The following is a 19313-nucleotide window of genomic DNA, read 5'->3' as shown; positions in this document are numbered from 1 at the left end:
CAAAAAGGGGAGAAAGATTTTTTTTGGTTGTCCACACCATTTGATGCTGTGAAAATCCCTTATTTTACCTTACCTGTATCCTACCCTTCTTCCAAGAAGCTCAGGAAAGAATACTCCACTCTGCCAACCAAGAAGTTTCTTAACCTCACATCAAAGCTGTTACAACGAAGAAGCTTGTGTAACTTGCTTACATAGTTAATGTTTGAGTAATGATTAGCAAGGCTCACAGACAGCTAAAATTTTGATCATGGTAAAATTGCAGGTTAAAAAAAACACCATGCAAATGTGTTGCCCCAGTCTTAAGAATGTTTTTTTACAGTCATATCTGGATTTTCTTCTTTCATGGCACTCAATCCATCATACACAGAATGAGCAGGTGGTCACAAACCCAGGAACTGACTGGTTCTAGACCTGCTTAGTCTCAGCCAGGTAGCTTTACTACATAACCTGTGAGGCCCAGGGCACCAAGCCATTGTCATGATGCTGGGGAGAGGGTGTGACCCAGTTTCCCTCTCCTGGAGGAGTGGGAACGATCTTACATGCCCATGGCTTCAGGCTGTTGGTAGTGAATGGATCAAGACAGTCCAGGGTCTACCACTATGCTGATCTTATCAGCATCCTGGAGTGCAGTTGGAAGCTCCCTGCCTTCAGGTACCCACAGCTGAATGCTCTCAGTCCAATCGGGGCACACTACTTCTTTACGTGCAGTGCTATATAATCTTGAGACCAAATGCCCATAAAATATAGGAGATTGACATGGTTGTTAGTGTCTCCACTTATCCTAAACTGATGTTTTCCAACTTTTTTTATTTTTAAGAACCCCTATAACATATTGCAACATCGTGAGGAACTGCCTCGACTCCACTACCAAACCACACCCCCACAGCCAAACCATGTCCTTCACAAACAAGCCAAGAAGAAACTAGAATATAAGTTTTAGTTAGAAAGAAACTGAATTTGAAAGTTAAGTCCCTTCCTCTTTACCCATTTGAGAAAGCCCATCCCATGCTTCATTGTTTTGAGGTTGGATTGCTAATAACTGGTGTTTAATTTAGCACACTATAGTGCACACAGAGGACATATTCTTTCAAACACAACTCATGCCAAGTTTTAGTTTTCCCCATTGCTGCTTTTATTTCTGGTTCTGTGTCTCCTCTCCTTCTTTGCCCCACTTTATTGAAGGTGTTTTCCCATAAAGAAGCACTCTTCTCCCTACCCCCATCTCTGGGTTGGAAGTCTCCACATCGATCTGAAATCCTGGAGAGCTGCTTCTAACCAGTACAGACAATGCTGGACTAATGCTCTGACACTACAAGGTAGACTCATATGCTCATTAAAACCTATTTAAACACCGTCAGATGTTCATAGTACCTTGCAAACATTATTCTCCCTGCGCTGGTATTTCATCTCCTTCCCCCATCCCTTCCCTATCTTTTTCTCTCTCCCCTCCGCACCACAGCTTTCCACTCCTCTCAAACTTCTGTTCTACCTCTCCCAACCTTTCACTTGCTTGGGCATCTTACTTTGGGTAACGGCTCTTCCCTCTCCCTTCTGAGCCAGCTCTTTTTTATTGCATGCAGTGGCTGCAACTGCTGCTCCTTCATCAGGCTGGTTCCTTCCTGGGAGAGAGGCCTTTTGAAAAGGCAAAGCAGGCACAAGAAGAAAAGGTAACAAGGAAAAGTGGCAGGCTAGACAGACCACAAACTCTAGTCTTTACTACTCTGCTTTCTTCTTCCATTCCAAGACCAGCACTTTGCCCTGTGGACAGACAAGGACAGAGCACGAGAATTCCAGGTGGTCACAGAACCCCTAGGAGCTTCCTATGGAATCCTGGTTGAAAAACACTGTCCTAAACTTTTGAGCTATCATAGCATCTTGCAACACCCTTCTTAACATAGCAGCAAACATGTTGTGATGTCATGTTGTGAACTTGAAGCAGGAAGTGTGGTTCAGCAGATTAAGCTGGGTGCTTTCGTTGGCAATGCATTAGTTTTGATGTGGGTTGTGAACTGCTCCACCTCTCGCTGACCAGTAGCCCATACTGCCTCACACGGCAGGTAACAATGATGAAATCTTGACTTGTACCATTTAACACCACTACTGAGGAAAATTACTGATGACAAGGAAAGAAACGGCTTCTGCGTAACCTGCTGCTGAAGGCAGCAAAATCAGTTTGGTCGCTTGGAAGAAAGAAAAGGGCTAGAGATCAGACTATTGAACAGCCCAAATTCAGATGCCAAATTATTTAACAAGAAAACATCCAAAACCGTACTTCAGCCCCAAAATATCCTGCTTCGGTAGTTACCAGGAGATGAATAATAATTGGGACACAATACAGTAATTGGAATACTTCAAGAGTTCCTCCCTCAGGTTTCATGTTGATGGAACAAAATAATTCACCAGTGAGCATATTAATTTTCATGTCAAATCTACTCATTCTGTGAGTAAATACAGCACCAAATGTTATGCTTCTAACTATCTTGCTCTGTGGGGTGTAGGCAGAATTTGATGGAACATCTACACAAGTATCAAAAGCAACAAGAAAATTATTTTGCGTTGATTTTTCTGTAGTCAGATATAGCTATAATCACCTAGCCCATTTCTAACACATCCATCTCCCTAATCCCACCAGAATAAATTAGACTTCATACAGATGTTTAACTACATGCAGGAGGAGGTAATGCTGCTTCCAATCAGTGCTTCTATTTTAACAAGATATATTAGCATTGCTCTTCACATGTGTTCCAATGCAAACAAATGTCTCCAAGGCGGGGTTTGTAAAACTCCAGAATTACCCTCTCCCCCACCACAAGCCACAATTTTATTTCATGCACACTTCAAAACACTGTCAAACACCAACAAGAGCTGCACATGTCTCTTCCTCTTGCCTCTGCAACTAAATTCTGCAAAGAAAGACCTACTTTTACTAGATAATGATCTATTTATTCATAAATTATTAGTCTGACAGGATTTTAAAAACTGCTGCTTTGAACCACTTTAATTTCAAACAACTTTACTTAATTAAACTATGTTACTTAATTTTGTGCTATTTGTACACTGTCTTGAATATTTTTATATACAGTTAAGGCAGAAATGTTGGAACAATAAAAATAAATTTCCAGATACATACAAATGTGCGCTTATATATTGGGTATAGTTAACTTCTACATACATGCAGTCGCATACCAGGGTAGCATCAAGTCTAATATATTAAAAATAAAATATTGAAATGGAGACCCACTTGAACTTGGCTCACAATCCACCTAGTGGGTCCCAACCCACAGTTTGAGAAAGACTGTATTATACATTAGAGCAGGGGTGCCCAAACCCCGGCCCGGGGGCCACTTGTGGCCCTTGAGGCCTCTCAATGCGGCCCTCAGGGAGCCCCCAGTCTCCAATGAGCCTCTGGCCCTCCGGAGATTTGTTGAAGCCCACACTGGCCCAATGCAACTTCTCTCAGCGTGAGGGCGACTGTTTGACCTCTCGTGTGAGCTGTGGGATGAGAGCTCCCTCCACTGCTTGCTCTTTCACATCTGTGATGCAGCAGTGGCAGCAAAGGAAAGGCCAGCCTTGCTTTGTGCAAGGCCTTTTATAGGCATTGAGCTATTGCAAGACCCTCATTCATTCATATAGGTTCATCTTTAATATATTCATTTATGTAAAGTTATGCAAATTTATTCAAATTTTAAATGTAAATTAATTCTTTCCCCCCCCAGCCCCCGACACAGTGTCAGAGAACTGATGTGGCCCTCCTGCCAAAAACTTTGGACACCCCTGCATTAGAGAATCTCTCTGAAGAGCTTTCAGGGTTATACTGTAAGCACTACCATTTCTAAAGTTAAAGATCAATACAAAAAGTTATAGAACACATTTTTCATGCTTCGAGATAGACCGTACAGACTTCTTGTAAAGATAGTCTTTCCTTTTCTTGCAGCTTATTGGAGCTATAGAATAGCCTCATTTGTAAAGAGTCCACAACTTACTAGCTCACAAGAATGTATATCAGTCTACCTGCCAACTCATACATATGTCATATGTCAGCCTGAAGGCCCCTCCCCCAAACTCCTCTTCCAATTTCAAAAAGTTTATCTGCTTGGTTGCCTGGAAACTATTCCTACTCAACAGAGGGGAACCGTCTACAGAAGCAACACCTACACATGTCAGTTGAACCTTGCTAAGAAAAAAATTAGACTTCCCATAGAATATGCAAAAGGAAAAAAAAATTCTATTTGCCAAGGCAGGAGCTCAAACTATGGATCATTATTATTCTAACTTTAAATACTGGCTTTAAATTACCCTTGCTTTCCAAACAGAGATTCCCCTCTCAAAAATTTCCCTATGTTTCACTTAAGTCATATCTGAAACCACTGCACAAAAATGGTTTTTATACATGCTTGTCTCCCAGGAAGACCTCTGTGCCACAGATCTAGGGGCACAGTATCCCCACATCTAGCAGCTCAGCATCCCCATATCCTTTGAAATTAGATATACATACAAACCCTAATACTGCCATGTTTGGGATGAGGGAGTAACAAGTAAGAACACCTTACTTAAATATTGCATAAAATATTTTAACAGTGAGAAAAGGCCATGGATACATCCATAGAAGATGTAAATACCTCCCAAGAATGCAAGCATCTTCATCATCCCACTTCATTCAAATATGAAATGTTCCAGCTACCTGTATTTTTAAAAGGAGCTGAATTACATTACCCAGTCAGTGCTGTTCGGCAAGCTCCTATGAATAGTGTCAGACACAGGTCTTTCCCAGGCTTGCTCCCAGACATTGAACCCAGTTAGAACATGCTCTCTACTACTGAGCAACCAACATCTCTCACTCATTACCCTCATAAGCTGCTTGAAACTGCAGTATCGTGAAGTCTTGTGTGCTCCAAGCTAATACAAACTTAGCACAGTAATAAAATAAACCACATCGTTAAAACCTCTATCAAGTCAAGTTGAACTATATATTACAAATCCAACAGCAGAACTAGATTCTGGATGCCAGATGGCTTAAAAAACTGAATATTTTTTTTCTCAAATCCTGCACAAGGCTAGTACCTACATAAAAGTTTACTGCTAGTGTCTACAGTGCAAAATATTTATCTACCGCCCTGCAACAAACATACACTTGGCAGCTACAAGAGATGCTCATCTTAATAGATTCACGGAGAGTCGGAGAATGTGATGATGGCATCTGGCCTGGATGCCTTTAAAAGGAGATTGGACAGATTTTTGGAGGAAAATTCCATCACAGGTTACAAGCCATGATGGGCATGTACAGTCTGAGATTAGCTAGTCACTCATCATGAGTGCAGAGAAGGAATATTTTTCTGTCATCCGAATTGGATGTGGATGGCAGTTTTTCTGCCTACCCCAGACTGGCAAGGGAGGGATATTCACAGTAGGCTTCATGCATTAAAAATTGATCGCTGTGGTGTCTTCGCTGGGGCGTGCGTGAGGGTAAATAGAATGCCAGATGCAGGGGAGTGGCAGCGAGATGCAAGTATCTTGAAGTCTTGTGTGCTCCCTAAGGCATCTGGTAAGCCACTGTGAGATACAGGAATCTGGACTAGATGGGCCCTGAGTCTGATCCAGCAGGTCTCTTTTTACGTTATTAAGAGCTCTTTTTTCCAACTCACTATACTTCAGATAAACTAAAGTACTACAACTGTTTGCTTATGAGTCAAATTACTGATGCAATTTTATATTAGCAGTTTATTGGTCACATTTTTCACAGCATAGTCCCACCACTGATTGAGCCTCCATGCCTAACAAAACAACAGGCAATAAGTAAGTGCTTCAATGTCACACTAAAACTAACTGCCCTAATTCACTGACAAGCCAACTTTAAGGAAAGAAGCACAAGAGTGGATTAAACAGGTGGACATATCTCTAAAAATTATATAAAGCAAGCCATGTCCTTTACTGTTTCAAACTTCCTGGCTGCAAAAATGAAAGGGCTGTGATAGATGCAAGCTGGGAAGAATGTTTGAGATGCTTTCGTAAGAAAGCAAAACGTCTAGTGAGTTAAAAGAAAAGAAGGTTAGGTATCTACACAGACAACTGCTTAACCATAATGACTAAAATGTCTTTTCTGCAAGCCAATGCCATTTGGAATTTTCTTGAAAATGAATTGTTTGCAGGGAGTCAAGTTGTATTCTTCGTTCCTATCAACCAAGGGCACAAGTCAGGCAATTGGCTTTTCCCCTCCTTTTAATTAAAAAGAGATTGCATTTGGACACCAGGGAAGGAAGCAGCTTGACATCTGACTCTAAAAGAAAAGGATCAGGTTCAGATTTTTAGATTTTTTTCCCCCCTACTTTCCCCCCTCCCTCAGCAATGGATAATGTCTGATATAGCAGGGAATGTTTAACAAGTCATAATATGGAGACTATTTAACTGAAAGCCAGCTCCTGTAAAGCTAAAAAGTTACTTGCATCAATATATCATTTTTTACTATCCACTACCTTTCTCGCTTCTTTACACTGTATCTTCACGACACCACTTTTGGGCATTTTTGCTGTGCATTCAAGTTTTCCTTTCAAGGAAAGAACACATGGCCTCATGGCTGTGGATAGAAGACTGCACCTTCCTTACAACATCAGAATTCAATAGATTTAAACTTGACCCGCACCAGCTTGTGATCAATCAGCCTGAACGCAGCCATACGTTGGGTCCTGCCAGGTCTGTGGCATCTTTCTCCCTTCCATCTCACACCTACTCCTACCATGTTGAAATCCCAAAGAGCAGGAAGCTCCTGCTGAGCCTCCGTGCATGGCTGGTGCGCCACAAATGCCTTGGCAGTAACAAGTTAGAAGGTCCAATTTAAACCATAAGTCAGCTTGGAGCTTTGGTTTTGAAAAAGTCTTGATACTTACAACTAGAATGTTGGATGGCCAGAGGAGCAGAAGTCTGACTGCATGAGCCACTAAAATGACACTGTAGCTATCAGGACTGAAAAACAGAGCTTTAACTCTGTTAAAACAGAGCAAATGTACATCTCTCGCATGAAAATTCAATGTGAACTGTAAAATCATGAGAACCACCATCACTGCCGATACCATAACACAGTGATTTTCAACCTTTGTCTCATGGCACACTGACATGGTAAAACAAACAAGGCACACCATCAGTTTTTGGACAAATGACAAGGCACACCATACTGTTGGTGGGGGCTCACATCCCCCAATGGCCCTACTCATAAATGACCCTCCTCCAAACTCCCGCCGCACACCTGCAGACCATTCGCGGCACACCAGTGTGCCATAGCACACTGGTTGAAAATGGCTACCTTAACAACATAGCCCCACCTCAGCAGGTATGCAGCACTGAGTCCTTATTCAAAGCAGGAAGGGAATAGGAGTATCCAGCATGTAATTAATATGTAGAATGCCTGGAATACAACAGGGTGTGTTCCTAAATGCCTTTAAGAGGGGATTGGACTGATTTATGGAGGAAAAGTCAATCACAGGTTGCAAGTCATGATGATTGCAGGCAACCTCTGGCTTTCAAAGGTAGCCTATCTCTGAATGCTAGATACAGAGTGGCAACAGGATATCTGGCTGTCTGTGTGCTCCCAGAAGCACTGGGTGGGCCACTGTGAGATACAGGAAGACGGACTAAATGGTCCTTTTGCCTGATCCAGCAAGGTTCTTCTTACGTTCTTATTCCAAGATCACAAATGTGTGCAACAGTATCCTTGGGTTTCAAACATTATTTTCCAACAAATGCAGCTGAGCTGTGTGGCTCTACCCCAACAATTCCACACACAAGGTGCCATTAACTGAAGCAGGAAAACCAGCATTAAGACTGCACTGTTGCAAGAGGGTTTGTAAAACAGACAAGGACAAAAATGTTGCATCAACAGGCATTAGGTTATGAATAGAAGACTCCAAACGCTGTCATTGAGGACAGCGATCTAACAGCAGTAGGCCAGACTGCTTTCCATTTCTTCTATCATTTCTATGTTTCTGGTCATGACAGTCAGACTTCAAACAAGCAAATGAATGAAAGTACCATTAGCGCAAGCATCTCAAGGGACTATACAGAATATTCATGACACGCGCAGTTATCACACTCATCCTTAACACAATGAGCACCTTGCACAGATCCAAATATGAAGACAGCCAACAAAAGGATTCTAGCTGGACCTCAATTCTGCAGATATGAACTGATAGTGTAATCCAAGGGTGCCCAAACCCCAGCCCGGGGGCCACTTGTGGCCCTCAAGGACTCCCAATCCGGCCCGCAGGGAGCCCCCAGTCTCCAAAGAGCCTCTGGCTCTCCGAAGATTTGCTAGAGCCCCCACTAGCCTGACGCAACTGCTCTCAGCGTGAGGGTGACTGTTCAACCTCTTGCGTGAGCTGTGGGACAAGGGCTCCCTCCACTGCTTGTTGTTTCACATCTGTGATGCAGCAACAGCAGTGAAGGAAAGGTCGGCCTTGCTTTGTGTAAGGCCTTTTATAGACCATAAAATATTGCAAGACCATCATTCATTCATATGAGTTCCATCTCTAATATATTCATTTATGTAAATTTAAGTAAATTTATTCAAATTTGAAATGTAAATTAATTCTTTTTCCTTGGCCCCCGACACAGTGTCAGAGAGATGATGTGGCACTCCCGACAAAACGTTTGGACAGCCCTGGTGTAATCCTATGCATGTGTACTCAGAAGTAAACCTGTGTAACAGAACTCCCAAGTAAGTGTCTGCAGAATTGCAAGTGTAATATAATGAAAGTCATAGAGGGAGATTACTTAACTTTGCCCCTTAGTTAACAATCTATCATAAGCAAACTAAAAGGTAACAGTACTGATTGTAAATGAAGGACAAAGTCTGAACTTATTTCCTTTAGCATCAATCACATGATTTTCAAAAAGGGGCTTGATGCAAACTTGTGCTGCCACATCAGTCCCAAAGAATGAAAGACAGAAGGGGGGGGGGGGAGATCAGCAAAACAGAATATCTTGGATGAAATCACTTCCTACTACTTTAACAACTTGTGTTTGTAATGGCACATATGCAGTTTTTGGGGGCACACAGAATTCCTCATTAAGCTGCTCAACTGTCATTACTATGTACCCCAAAATATAATTTCCTAACATATAGAACCCTCGATTCAAAGTTTAATTGTGCTCCAACATATATCACAGCTCTCACAAAATACAGACTTTGATATTTACCATAGCATCGCTTGAGAAACATAGCTTCCAATAAGCACAGGTTTCCACAGTCAATGCAGTTTCATGGAATTGACCCTCCCCAGCGGAAAGACACTGCAAAAGCCAACAGCCCTGACGGACAGCCTCTTCCATGCACCCCAAGTCTCTGATACTGGGTTACGATACAACTTCACCTCTCCTTTGCAAACAATTATTTCTGTATACAAATTTTTAAAATGCTGCAGACTAAGGACCAATACATTGGTAACAGCAAGGGTTCCATGTCATCTCAAGACAAATCCACCCAGACCCAGTATTTCACTTTCAGAGCATCTGTCACCATCAGAGCACAGCATTAGTGTAACTGCATCCATGTAGGGTAAAGCAACTTCCTGATTTGGCTGCATCCAAAAACAGAAGTGAGATAACAAACTGCTGCAGTTATAGAATACCAACTTTTGATTCTAATCTTTTAATAAATTGTGTTGTGACCAAAAGTTCTTAGGGACAAACTAGATGTGACCCTAAACACACAGATATATCTTCCAGCAGCGACCTCCTCCAGTAAACATCATGCAGGGCATGTATGACAAACTGTAGCTGGATAGGAAGAGCTTCGAATGCTGCCTACACCATAGTTCTGATCTGATCACACACATTTTTAAACTGGAGAAAAAAATCTTCCATTGGCTTTCAATGGAAGCTTTCCCTCTCCCATTAAAAACAGAGCACAGAGCAGACCACAATTAGGAGTGAAACTGTAGAAGTACTAAACCCCCCACCCAATGATATTGGCCTATTTTGTCCCCTCCATTGTTACAACCAGAAATAAGATTGGCTGCAAGTGTTTCTTAAAAAGATTGCTTCACCCAAATTAAATGAGTGACTGAGGAGGGACATGAAGGAGGTGTCAACACCACTTTTTCCTCCAGGGACCACTATTACTATGGTTTAGATCTAGGGAGGAGACTCTAAGGAAAGTCTGGCCAGCGAAGAAGCATAAAAACTTCTGCAAAGATGGGAAAGGGTCTTCCTAGCCATTGCCCTAAGATGATGGGGTGCGCTTCCTTTTAAGACACCCAAGCACGCCTCCATACTGATTTTCAAGAAATATTGCGAGGTCTGTTGTTTCCATTAATGTTGGGTTGCCATGGCTTTCAGTTGCTCTCACAAGCTCAAAATGGACTAATAAAAGATTTTTTTTTTCCCCTGCAATAAGCTGCCTTAGTCCTGAAACGATAAAGGCACAGTGCTGGGGTGAAAAGGGACCGTTTTTCACTCCCTGCTAAATATAAGAAGAATACCATGTGATAAAGTGCCTCTTGCCAAGTTATAATCAGATCTGCTGATGACTACCTACATATATCTTAAGGTCACCAATGAGGGCAATCTTAACAGTATCGGCAACACACCCACCTCACACCCAAAGCAACTCTTTGCTTGCACTCATGTGAGGGTTTAGGTGAAGTTGCTTCTTTGCTCCTAGAATTCTCCTTCCTGTTCCATGGCAAACCTAGAAAAACTAGTAACATACCTTCCAATACATAAGAATGCATAAGGTGTGATGTCACAAGCATTCAATTCAGATAGCTTCTATTAGGGGCTTCAGAGACTTCAGCTAAACATATGGTGCATGAAAACAAGGCACAATACAACCCACTTAAGTAAATAATATAATAGCCTCAGAAAGCCCAAATGTTTATACATTTTCCCCCTTAGCAAATTATTTCATTAAGAAGAGCTTCACAGTACTATTTTACATAAATCTACCTCCCTGCACTGAGAGCACAATCCTATGCATGTCTACTCAAAAGTAAACCCCTTTTAGTTCAATGAGACTTATTCCTAGGTTACTGTGTACAGGATCAGAGCTTGAGCCTAATAAGATGCAGGTATGTCAAGATTTTTCAACAAGGGCAGAAAGTTAGAAGAGAATTTCAGGGTGTATACACAGAGTAATACAATGTGCTTTCATGCTGCTTGCTTCATGCAGCTATAGCAGAACTCTAGTGGCACATCATTCACATGTATTCAAGGGTTCCATAAACATTTACACTGCACTACCTAGCTATGCTGTTGTAACTAAAAAGTATAGGGCTGCAATCCTATACACCAGTGTTTTTCAAACTGTGGGTTGGGACCCACTAGGTGGGTCGCAAGTCAATTTCAGGTGGGTCCCCATTCATTTCATTATTTCATTTTTAATATAGTAGATTTGATGCTACCATAGTGTGTGACTGCATTTGGGGAAATGTTACGGATCTGTACTTTTAACAGACTACTATGTATATGCTTTGAACAATGATAGTAAACGGGACTTACTCCTGGGTAAGTGTGGGTAGGATTGCAGCCTAGGAGTGCCAAAAATAGTGTAAACATCCATTTTTCATCTATTGTGCTGTAGGTGAACTTAAAAACAAAAAAAAAAGAACAACCAAAGTGTTGGAGTAAGGAAAGGCACCCAAACAGCATAGTGCCCCTACAACTCTATCAGAGGCAAACATAAGGAAGATCAGGGAAACTACACATAACTCAGAAAGATGCATGAACAACCTCAACCTTACAACCACTGGTGATTAAAATGGAATGGGGGGGGGGGGAGGCCACAGGCAGGAGCCACAACAAATAGGGCACAAAAGTGCAACCTGAATCTACGTGACAAGGATCACCTTGAAAATATTTGGCAAAATGAAATTATAAAACTGACAGTACACCTTTTAGGAGACTCATGGAAACTAACCCATCCTAAAGTCACAACAGAAATATATTTCCAAAGGAAGCAAATGTTCACGTCTGAACACTTCTTAAAGTGCTGACTGAACAGTACAGTGATATATTTCCCATGGAGATATATTCCCATTTCCATAGGAGAACTGTCAGACTTGCTATCCACCATTTGTATTCTCAGTTGTTGTTCTTCTGAATGTCTGAGGACCCAATCCTGTCCAATTTTCCAGTGCCAGTGCTGCTGTGCCCATGGGGTATGCACTGCTTCCTGTGTAGGGGAGGCAGTCTGGGAGACCTCCTCAAAGTAAGGGAACATTTGATCCCTTATCTCCAGGTTGCATTGCTGCTGCACCGGTGCTAGAAAGATGGCTAGGATTGGGCCCTCTGTTGGCTCCAACAAGAGGAAGCTTCTATAAAAGCGTGCGTATGCCCTTCCTAGTAGGTGGCTTCAGCACACTTTCAGTGTCAAGTTCAGTTCAATGGAGAGTACTATAAAATTTGGACAGCACTGCTGAAGAGTCACTGTCCCTCACTCTATGTAAACATTAAGTTGTGTAGAATGTAATCTCCTTCTGTGAGGGCAACGAAAAAGAAAAAATTAGCTGGACAATTACTGTGTGAAATCAAAAATCCATCAACCCAAAAACTAAGCCCTGCAGCTTGCATTCACTAAAAAAAATCCATATTAACAGGTATAGTACATGGACATCTGTTGCCAGCATCGATTGTTAATGAGCAAACGACTCCCCCAGAAACCGATATGAAGCCAAATCCCAATAATAAATTATCCAACAAGTTCCAATAATTGATATCCAATTATCAATAGAGTGTTCATTCTGTATGTTGGTGACATTATCTCCCCCCCCCCTCAAAAAAAATTATATCGAGGTTGACAAACAGCTACAAAGAGTGAAATTTTTCACACACCTAGAAAACTTAATTAAGGATTCCACATTATCTTCACAGCTGCCTGAAGAGTATCAGTACATCAGAAAATCACAGTGTCCTGAAACTGGAGATCTGGAGCGGTTAAGGACACAAGGCAAAAAGAGGCAGCTGTTAAGCAATCAAGTTATATTTGCTGTAATATAAAACTTTCTGCTCCAACCATAACACGAGGTCTAGTTCTGCAAAGACACACGGGCACAGATTCAAACATTCATTTTAAAAAAATTATGTGAACACAGTTGCTATGTGAACACAAATTTGCCAATTTGGAAAGTGAAAACCAAGATGAGATGTTATTTGGAAACCTACCATGTCAATGACTATGATAACCAATCATCACATGATAGCTGTCTGAAAACTTCTCCAATGCTGGCTCTGTGTTTTAAAAAAAGTCACCTGTACCCCTGGTCATGTACTGCAACCTTCAGACTTTTACGAGGTTGTGAGAGCACAGTACTTTCTGCTGATCACCTGGCTAGAGATGTTCATGACTGGCCCTACATACAGTCTGAGTATGCCACAGGATAAGTTTAAGTGGCCTTTACGTGGTAATCGGGCATCCAACCCCACCCCAAAGAGCAACATATCTGGTCCTGTTGTGACCTCTGGGTCTGGTACCAACCCCTTGCTTCCCAAGGCCTCAACTCTTGGCAAAGGGGGAGTTGATTCATCATATTCTTCCTGCAGCTTCCAGAGCACACCAAGCACCATACGGGGTCCCCCCACAGCTCCAACTTGCCTGCCATGAAATAAAAGAAAGCAAGACTTACATCCTTCCTCTTCCTGTCCTGTCTCCCTTAAGGGTTCCTGTGGAGGAGGGCCAGCACACATGTTCTTGTTGCCATGGCTATGTTGCTCTTGCCCACCAGTTTCACAGACCTCACCCATCATTACCATGGCAACAGGAGGTGCAGCAGCTCTTCTGCCAGCAGCCCTGCATTTGATCTGCAGGTGCGGCCTCTGTTTCCTAGAAAAGCCTGGGCTTGGACCCTGCCCAGGTATAAAGGCAGGCGTGCGTCGCTTAACAACTGCCCGCTTAAGGACGGACCACATTTACGAAGCACAACAAAGAGGCTCTTAATGGAGTCAGGTCTCCCACAGCCTGCAGCAGAGTGTCTGTTTACACAACAAAGAGGCTCTTAATGCAAAGAAGAGGCAATCTATCTCCAGTAGTCTGTGCAGCCAGCTAGTATCTGGCAGGGAGTGTCTGTTTACACGACAAGAGCACTAGACCGGGCTGAATGTTCACATAACAACCTAATCGCATAACGCGGTTTGGAGAATGTATCCCCGTCACAAAGTGATGCACACCTGTAATCAAAAACATAGCACTTATACTATTATTTATTCGAGGTGTAAATTCCTCTGTATTTCTTTGCCTGATAAGTGATTGGTGGCTACCCTGAATGTTTTAATTTTGTTTTCTTGTTGAATTGTTTATGCCAATAAAGGTGGAATGAATGAATGAATGAAATACTATTATTTAGAGAACATGTGACATTTTCCAAAGGAATTTCACTGAAAGTAACCACCCTGTGGTGTGCAGCCCCTGCACTGGCTATGACTTCACTACTGACCTCATGAACTGCACTCATCATGCTGCAAATCTTCTTGCCCTCCCTGTTCCTGAAAGCCACTAGTCCAAGGGACAGAGAAACTCACAGTGGGATGGCCGTGACTGAGGAGGCAAGTAATATACATTACTGGATCAATGCACAGATCCGTTCAATTGTCATGGGAAGACTTTTTCGGCAGCATTCCCACTGCCACTGTAACATGGGCAACATCCTTTAAGCCAGTGGTTCTCAAACTCTCAAGGAGAGAGTTTGAACTCTCACCACTTCTGGTGGTCGTCTTCTGGAGGGCTCTGTGTTGCGTGGGGAGCCCTGCTGAGGCTGGCACTGGGCTCCCCCAACCCCGAGGAGGCTGCTGCAGGCAGGGGTGAGTGGCAGCGCACCCCTGTGCCCAGATAAGAGGCTTCCCCCATCCCTGCTGCCTGCAGCAAAGACTTAGTGGCTCTCAAACTCTCCTTGAGAGTTTGAGAACCACTGGCGTAAAGGATGTTGCCCATGTTACAATGGCAGTGGGAATGCTGCCGAAAAAGTCGTGAGGCCCCAGTCTGAAAACCACTGCTTTACACCAATGTACTTCAACTAAAGCTCATGAGACCATGTCAATGTGATCAATTAAGAGCACAATCCTAACCAACTCTCCAGCACTGACATAGCTGTGCCAATGTGGCGTGCACTGCATCCTGCAGTGGGGAGGCAGTCAAGGGGGTCTCCTCAAGGTAAGGGCATGTTTGTTACCTGACCTTGGGGCTACATTGCAGCTAGGTCAGTGCGGGAAAGTTGGTTAGGGCTGCACCCTTAATGGGTCATAACTTAATGGGTCACCCTTAATGGGTCATAACTTAAGCCATTTCTGCCCACTGTTGCCCAACAAGAATCAAATGTGCGCGCATGTGGGCTGGGCAAAAGTGAGTTAATTATAAGTATTTAAGAAGCATTCACTGTACAAACATTTTAAACTGAAGCTACAAGTACCAAAGTTATAATTAAAAAGATTCCTACCTGCTATTAATTCAGACAATATCAGAGGATTTTGAATTATCTCTGTGCAATCACAATGCACCAGCTCAGCCATGCCCTCTTTGTGATAAAACCAGATCTCTGGATTGCTCCTGACTCTCAGGTGCGGAAGTCGTAACTTGCCAAAATTCAAACCTAGCTATCTTCTGGAAGCAAAGTAAGATTCCTCCCTATCTGAGCAGATTTTGAGAGATCAGACTCTAGTAGGGGGAGGGGAAGAGTTGGGCAAGTGTAATGGACTTTCAGGTGGACACTTCTTTTTTTACAGTTTAATTTTAGGCCTTTTTGACTTAACCAGAGCCCATGGAACACTCCGACACCCAGTGCAATACATGTCTACTCAGAAATAAGATTCACTGAGTTCAATGGAACTTATTCCCCAGACAAGTGTGGAAAGTACTGCAGCTAAAGAGAGTAACTGGGGAGGGGAAGGAGATAGTCTTACTGTACACAACATAGGTTGTGTATCCCTTATCTGGACTGCATGGGATGGGAAGGTTTTTGGATTTTGGAGTTGTCTGGATTTCAGAATACAGAAATTGCATAAATATAATGAAAAAAGCTTGCTTTTTTCACTGTTACCCATACTGGCCCCTAACATTTTTCAACAATGTCTGTACAGGTACACAGCAAAGAACAGAGAATCCAACTTACAGCCTGTACCTGCACTGTACATGGAAATGAGCACAAGACCTTGTAGTGTTCACAGGACAGAAAATCAGTCTTAGAAAAAATGCTTGCATTTTGAAATAGTCTGGATTATGGATGTTCGGATAAGGCGGCCGTTTGCAACCACTGTGCCGTGGCACACTAGTGTGCTGCGAGTGGTCCACAGGTGTGCCACAGGAATTTGGGGGAAGATAATTTATTAGTAGGGCCAATGGGGATGTGAGCCCCCACTGGCAGCATGGTGTGCCTAGTCAATTGTCAAAAACCTGATAGTGTGCCTTGACAATTTTAGTGCCTTTTCAGTGTGCCACAAAATGAAAAAGGTTGAAAATCACTGGGATAAGGGGTAATCTAACCATTTGATAACATTAACTATAGTCTATCAAGAGCTATAAACTAGGAATCTGAAACCCAATGAGAATTTTGCCCTGGTCAAATCCAAGATTACACACAGAGTGTAAACAACAGGAGAAGTGCAAAATAATATTCACCAGGGAGGAAAAATGCATTTTTGTTTCACTCAGCACTGGAGGAAGGCCTGTTGCTCTCACATCCCGACCCCTCCAAGAACAAAAGACACAAAGCAAAACCAGTGATCACTTTCCAAACCAAATCAATGAGAGGCTGAAGCTTCCCTGGACACAACCTAACTGAGATGTGGCCAGGCTGAGTGGGGTTCCGAAGTGAGAAAGAAGGCACGCTCTGCACATGGGCAGAGGCACCCTCTCCATGGGATCTGGCATTCCCTACAGGCTTTGCTGAAAGCTCTCTCCAGCTGCCCATCGTGACCACCCAAGGAGGTGCATCTCAACAGGCCCACAAGAGAAGTTCAGCCAGTAGCGAGATGGCTGCGCAAGCGACACACTTACCCAACCCCCGGCTGGAGAAGAAGCTCTCCCTCCAGGCAGGAATCCCGCTCAGCCACGCCGGTGCTGCTGTCCGAGGAGGAGAGTCCCAGGTCGCCTGGGCTGGGAGGGAGAGGAGGAGCCAGTGCGGCAGGCAGGCAGCATCCCCCTGCGAGCTGGACCGGTTCCCTCGCCCCCTGGCTGGCTGGCACGCAACTACCCACGGGCTTCCCGGGCGCTGGCAGACAGCCGACGCGGAAGTGCGAGCAGGGCAGCTCGGAGACGCCTGATCGCTCCGGGCCCGACCGCTGGAGAAGCCTGAGCTTCGGAGCAAGGGCTTGCACCACTGCAAGGGGGCTTGAACCACTGCGCTTGCACGGGGGCCTGTGCAAGGTGGAGAGCCAGGAAGGAGCCTACTAGGCCCAGATGCAGCTGCAATGGGGGGGAGTGTTGCTATTTCCGCACCACCGGCCTATCTGGGGCGTGTGTAGCCCCAGGGCGATCTCCTCCCCCGGCCAGCCACCCCACTTGCAGGCAAGCTCTCCCCTTACCTGGCTCCTCGCTGCCCGGGACCTCCTAGTTAGTCCCCATGCAGGGGCTTTTTGCTTTGCAGTGCAAGACGCACAGCGCAGTCGCCTGCTGGAGCTCACAAATGAGCGGCGATGGGACCCAGCACGCTCCTTCCCGTTTCCTTGAGGCGTGTCGCCACTACCCGGCAGGCGAGCCGATGCCCGTAATGCCCCGTCTGGCTGGCTGGAGGAGGGCGAAGCCTCCCCGCGGTCCCACCCTTTCCACGCACGTGTTGGCGCTGCAGAGCACCGGGGAGGGCATCCCAGGCGCGCTGGGGTGGGGAGCTCCCCTGGCTCGCCCTCGGGAGGCTGGGTGTAAACAGCCCTCCTGCCAAGAAGAGGAGCCACCCTGAAAAGGACAGGCTGGAGGCGGGGGGTTTGGGAAGGGACCAGGCGCAGAGGTAAGAGGGGGCTTTCTTTCCTCCAGCCCAGCTCTGCAGCTCCAAATCAGGAACGGGGGCACAATCCTAACCAGGTCTACTCAGAAGTAAGCCCTATGGCGTTCAATGGGACTTGCTCCCAGGAAAGTGAGGTTAGGATTGCAGCCTGTGTGTGTGAAGTGTGTGGTTTTATTTGACTTTTTGCCATACAGTCAGAGCACGGTACCATAGTCTTTTGAGACTGAAGGTTGCCAACAACTTTTCTTTGCAGTAACTTGAGAAAAGAAGATGGCCCAATCACAGGGGCTTCTGGAGGTGGGGGGACAAAGATGGCCCAATCACAGGGGCTTCTGGAGGGGGGGAACAAAGTGGGAACACAGGCAAACATGTTTGTTTTTTCCAGGAGCTATATGCACATCAGTGTATTTACTAGGGTTTTTAGCCCACTCTCTCTGAGGATTGGGGCAGGTAACTGAAAACAAGGTGTACAGTTGCAATCCTTTGCACGCTTACAGCCCAATCCTAGCCACACTGTCCTGGGAGTAAGCCCCTTTGACACAAATGGGACTTACTTCTGAATAGATGTGCATAGGATTGGGCTGTTAACTAGGGACTCACAGCCCAATCCTAAGTGGGTCTACTCAAAAGTAAGTCCTATTATATTCAATGGGGCTGGTTCCCAGGAAAGTGTGCATAGGATGGTAGCCTAAATTCACTGAAAGTCAGAGTGACTTGCTTTTGAATAAACACACATAGGATTGCAGCAGTTTCTAGGGCAGTGGTTTTCAAATTTTTTAGCACCTGTTCCCACTTTTTAAAATGAAACTCTATGGGGATCCCCCTAGCTTTATGAAACCTTTAAAAATCTGGAAAGAAATTATTTATTTATTTAATTAATTTGCAAGTAATATTTTATTTATTTATTTGCAGAAGCTTAATCCATTTCTCATAATGAGACAGCCCTAATGAATAACGTCAGGGCTTGAGGGGCTCAGTTATGTGACCCAGCGTTCAGCTGCCCCACCACCTGTCACTGATGGAAAAAAAGCCACACCAGAAGAAAGACACTCAGATTTTTATCTCCCTACATTTACACAGGCTTGCAAACTGCAGGAGCTCAGCTCTTTGTAGGGTAGCTAGCTGCTATCTGATTTTTATATAACCTCAGGGCTTTAGTCTTCTGATCTTTCCATCACCATCACTGGTGTCTTAACTGGAGGCTCTGTGGAACCCACCAAATTGGGTCACAGCTCACCAAGTGGGTCCCAACCCACAGTTTGAGAAATACTGCTTAAGCCAGGGGTGTCAAACATAAGGCCCGGGGGCTGGAAGCGGCCCGCAGAAGCTTTTTATCTGGCCCTCAGGCTCTCAGTGACTGAGCAGTGCTGAGGTGTTACTGCTAAAAAGGAAGAACACATG

The 19313-nt window shown here is 44.2% G+C and overlaps 1 protein-coding gene across 1 annotated transcript in view; it reads right to left on the bottom strand.

Annotated features, from left to right (window-relative positions):
- Positions 1-17734, bottom strand: part of GPD2 (glycerol-3-phosphate dehydrogenase 2) — a 98270-nt gene extending 80536 nt beyond the window's left edge. The window contains exon 1 of the mRNA XM_066611997.1: positions 17497-17734. The gene's annotated coding sequence lies outside the window, so the exon portion shown is untranslated. The remainder of the gene's footprint in view (positions 1-17496) is intronic.
- Between the last annotated feature and the right edge of the window lie 1579 nt (positions 17735-19313).

The sequence above is a fragment of the Tiliqua scincoides genome, chromosome 1 (genome assembly GCF_035046505.1).
Source record: "Tiliqua scincoides isolate rTilSci1 chromosome 1, rTilSci1.hap2, whole genome shotgun sequence".
NCBI lineage: Eukaryota > Metazoa > Chordata > Lepidosauria > Squamata > Scincidae > Tiliqua > Tiliqua scincoides.
This window is presented reverse-complemented; position numbering and strand designations above follow the sequence as displayed.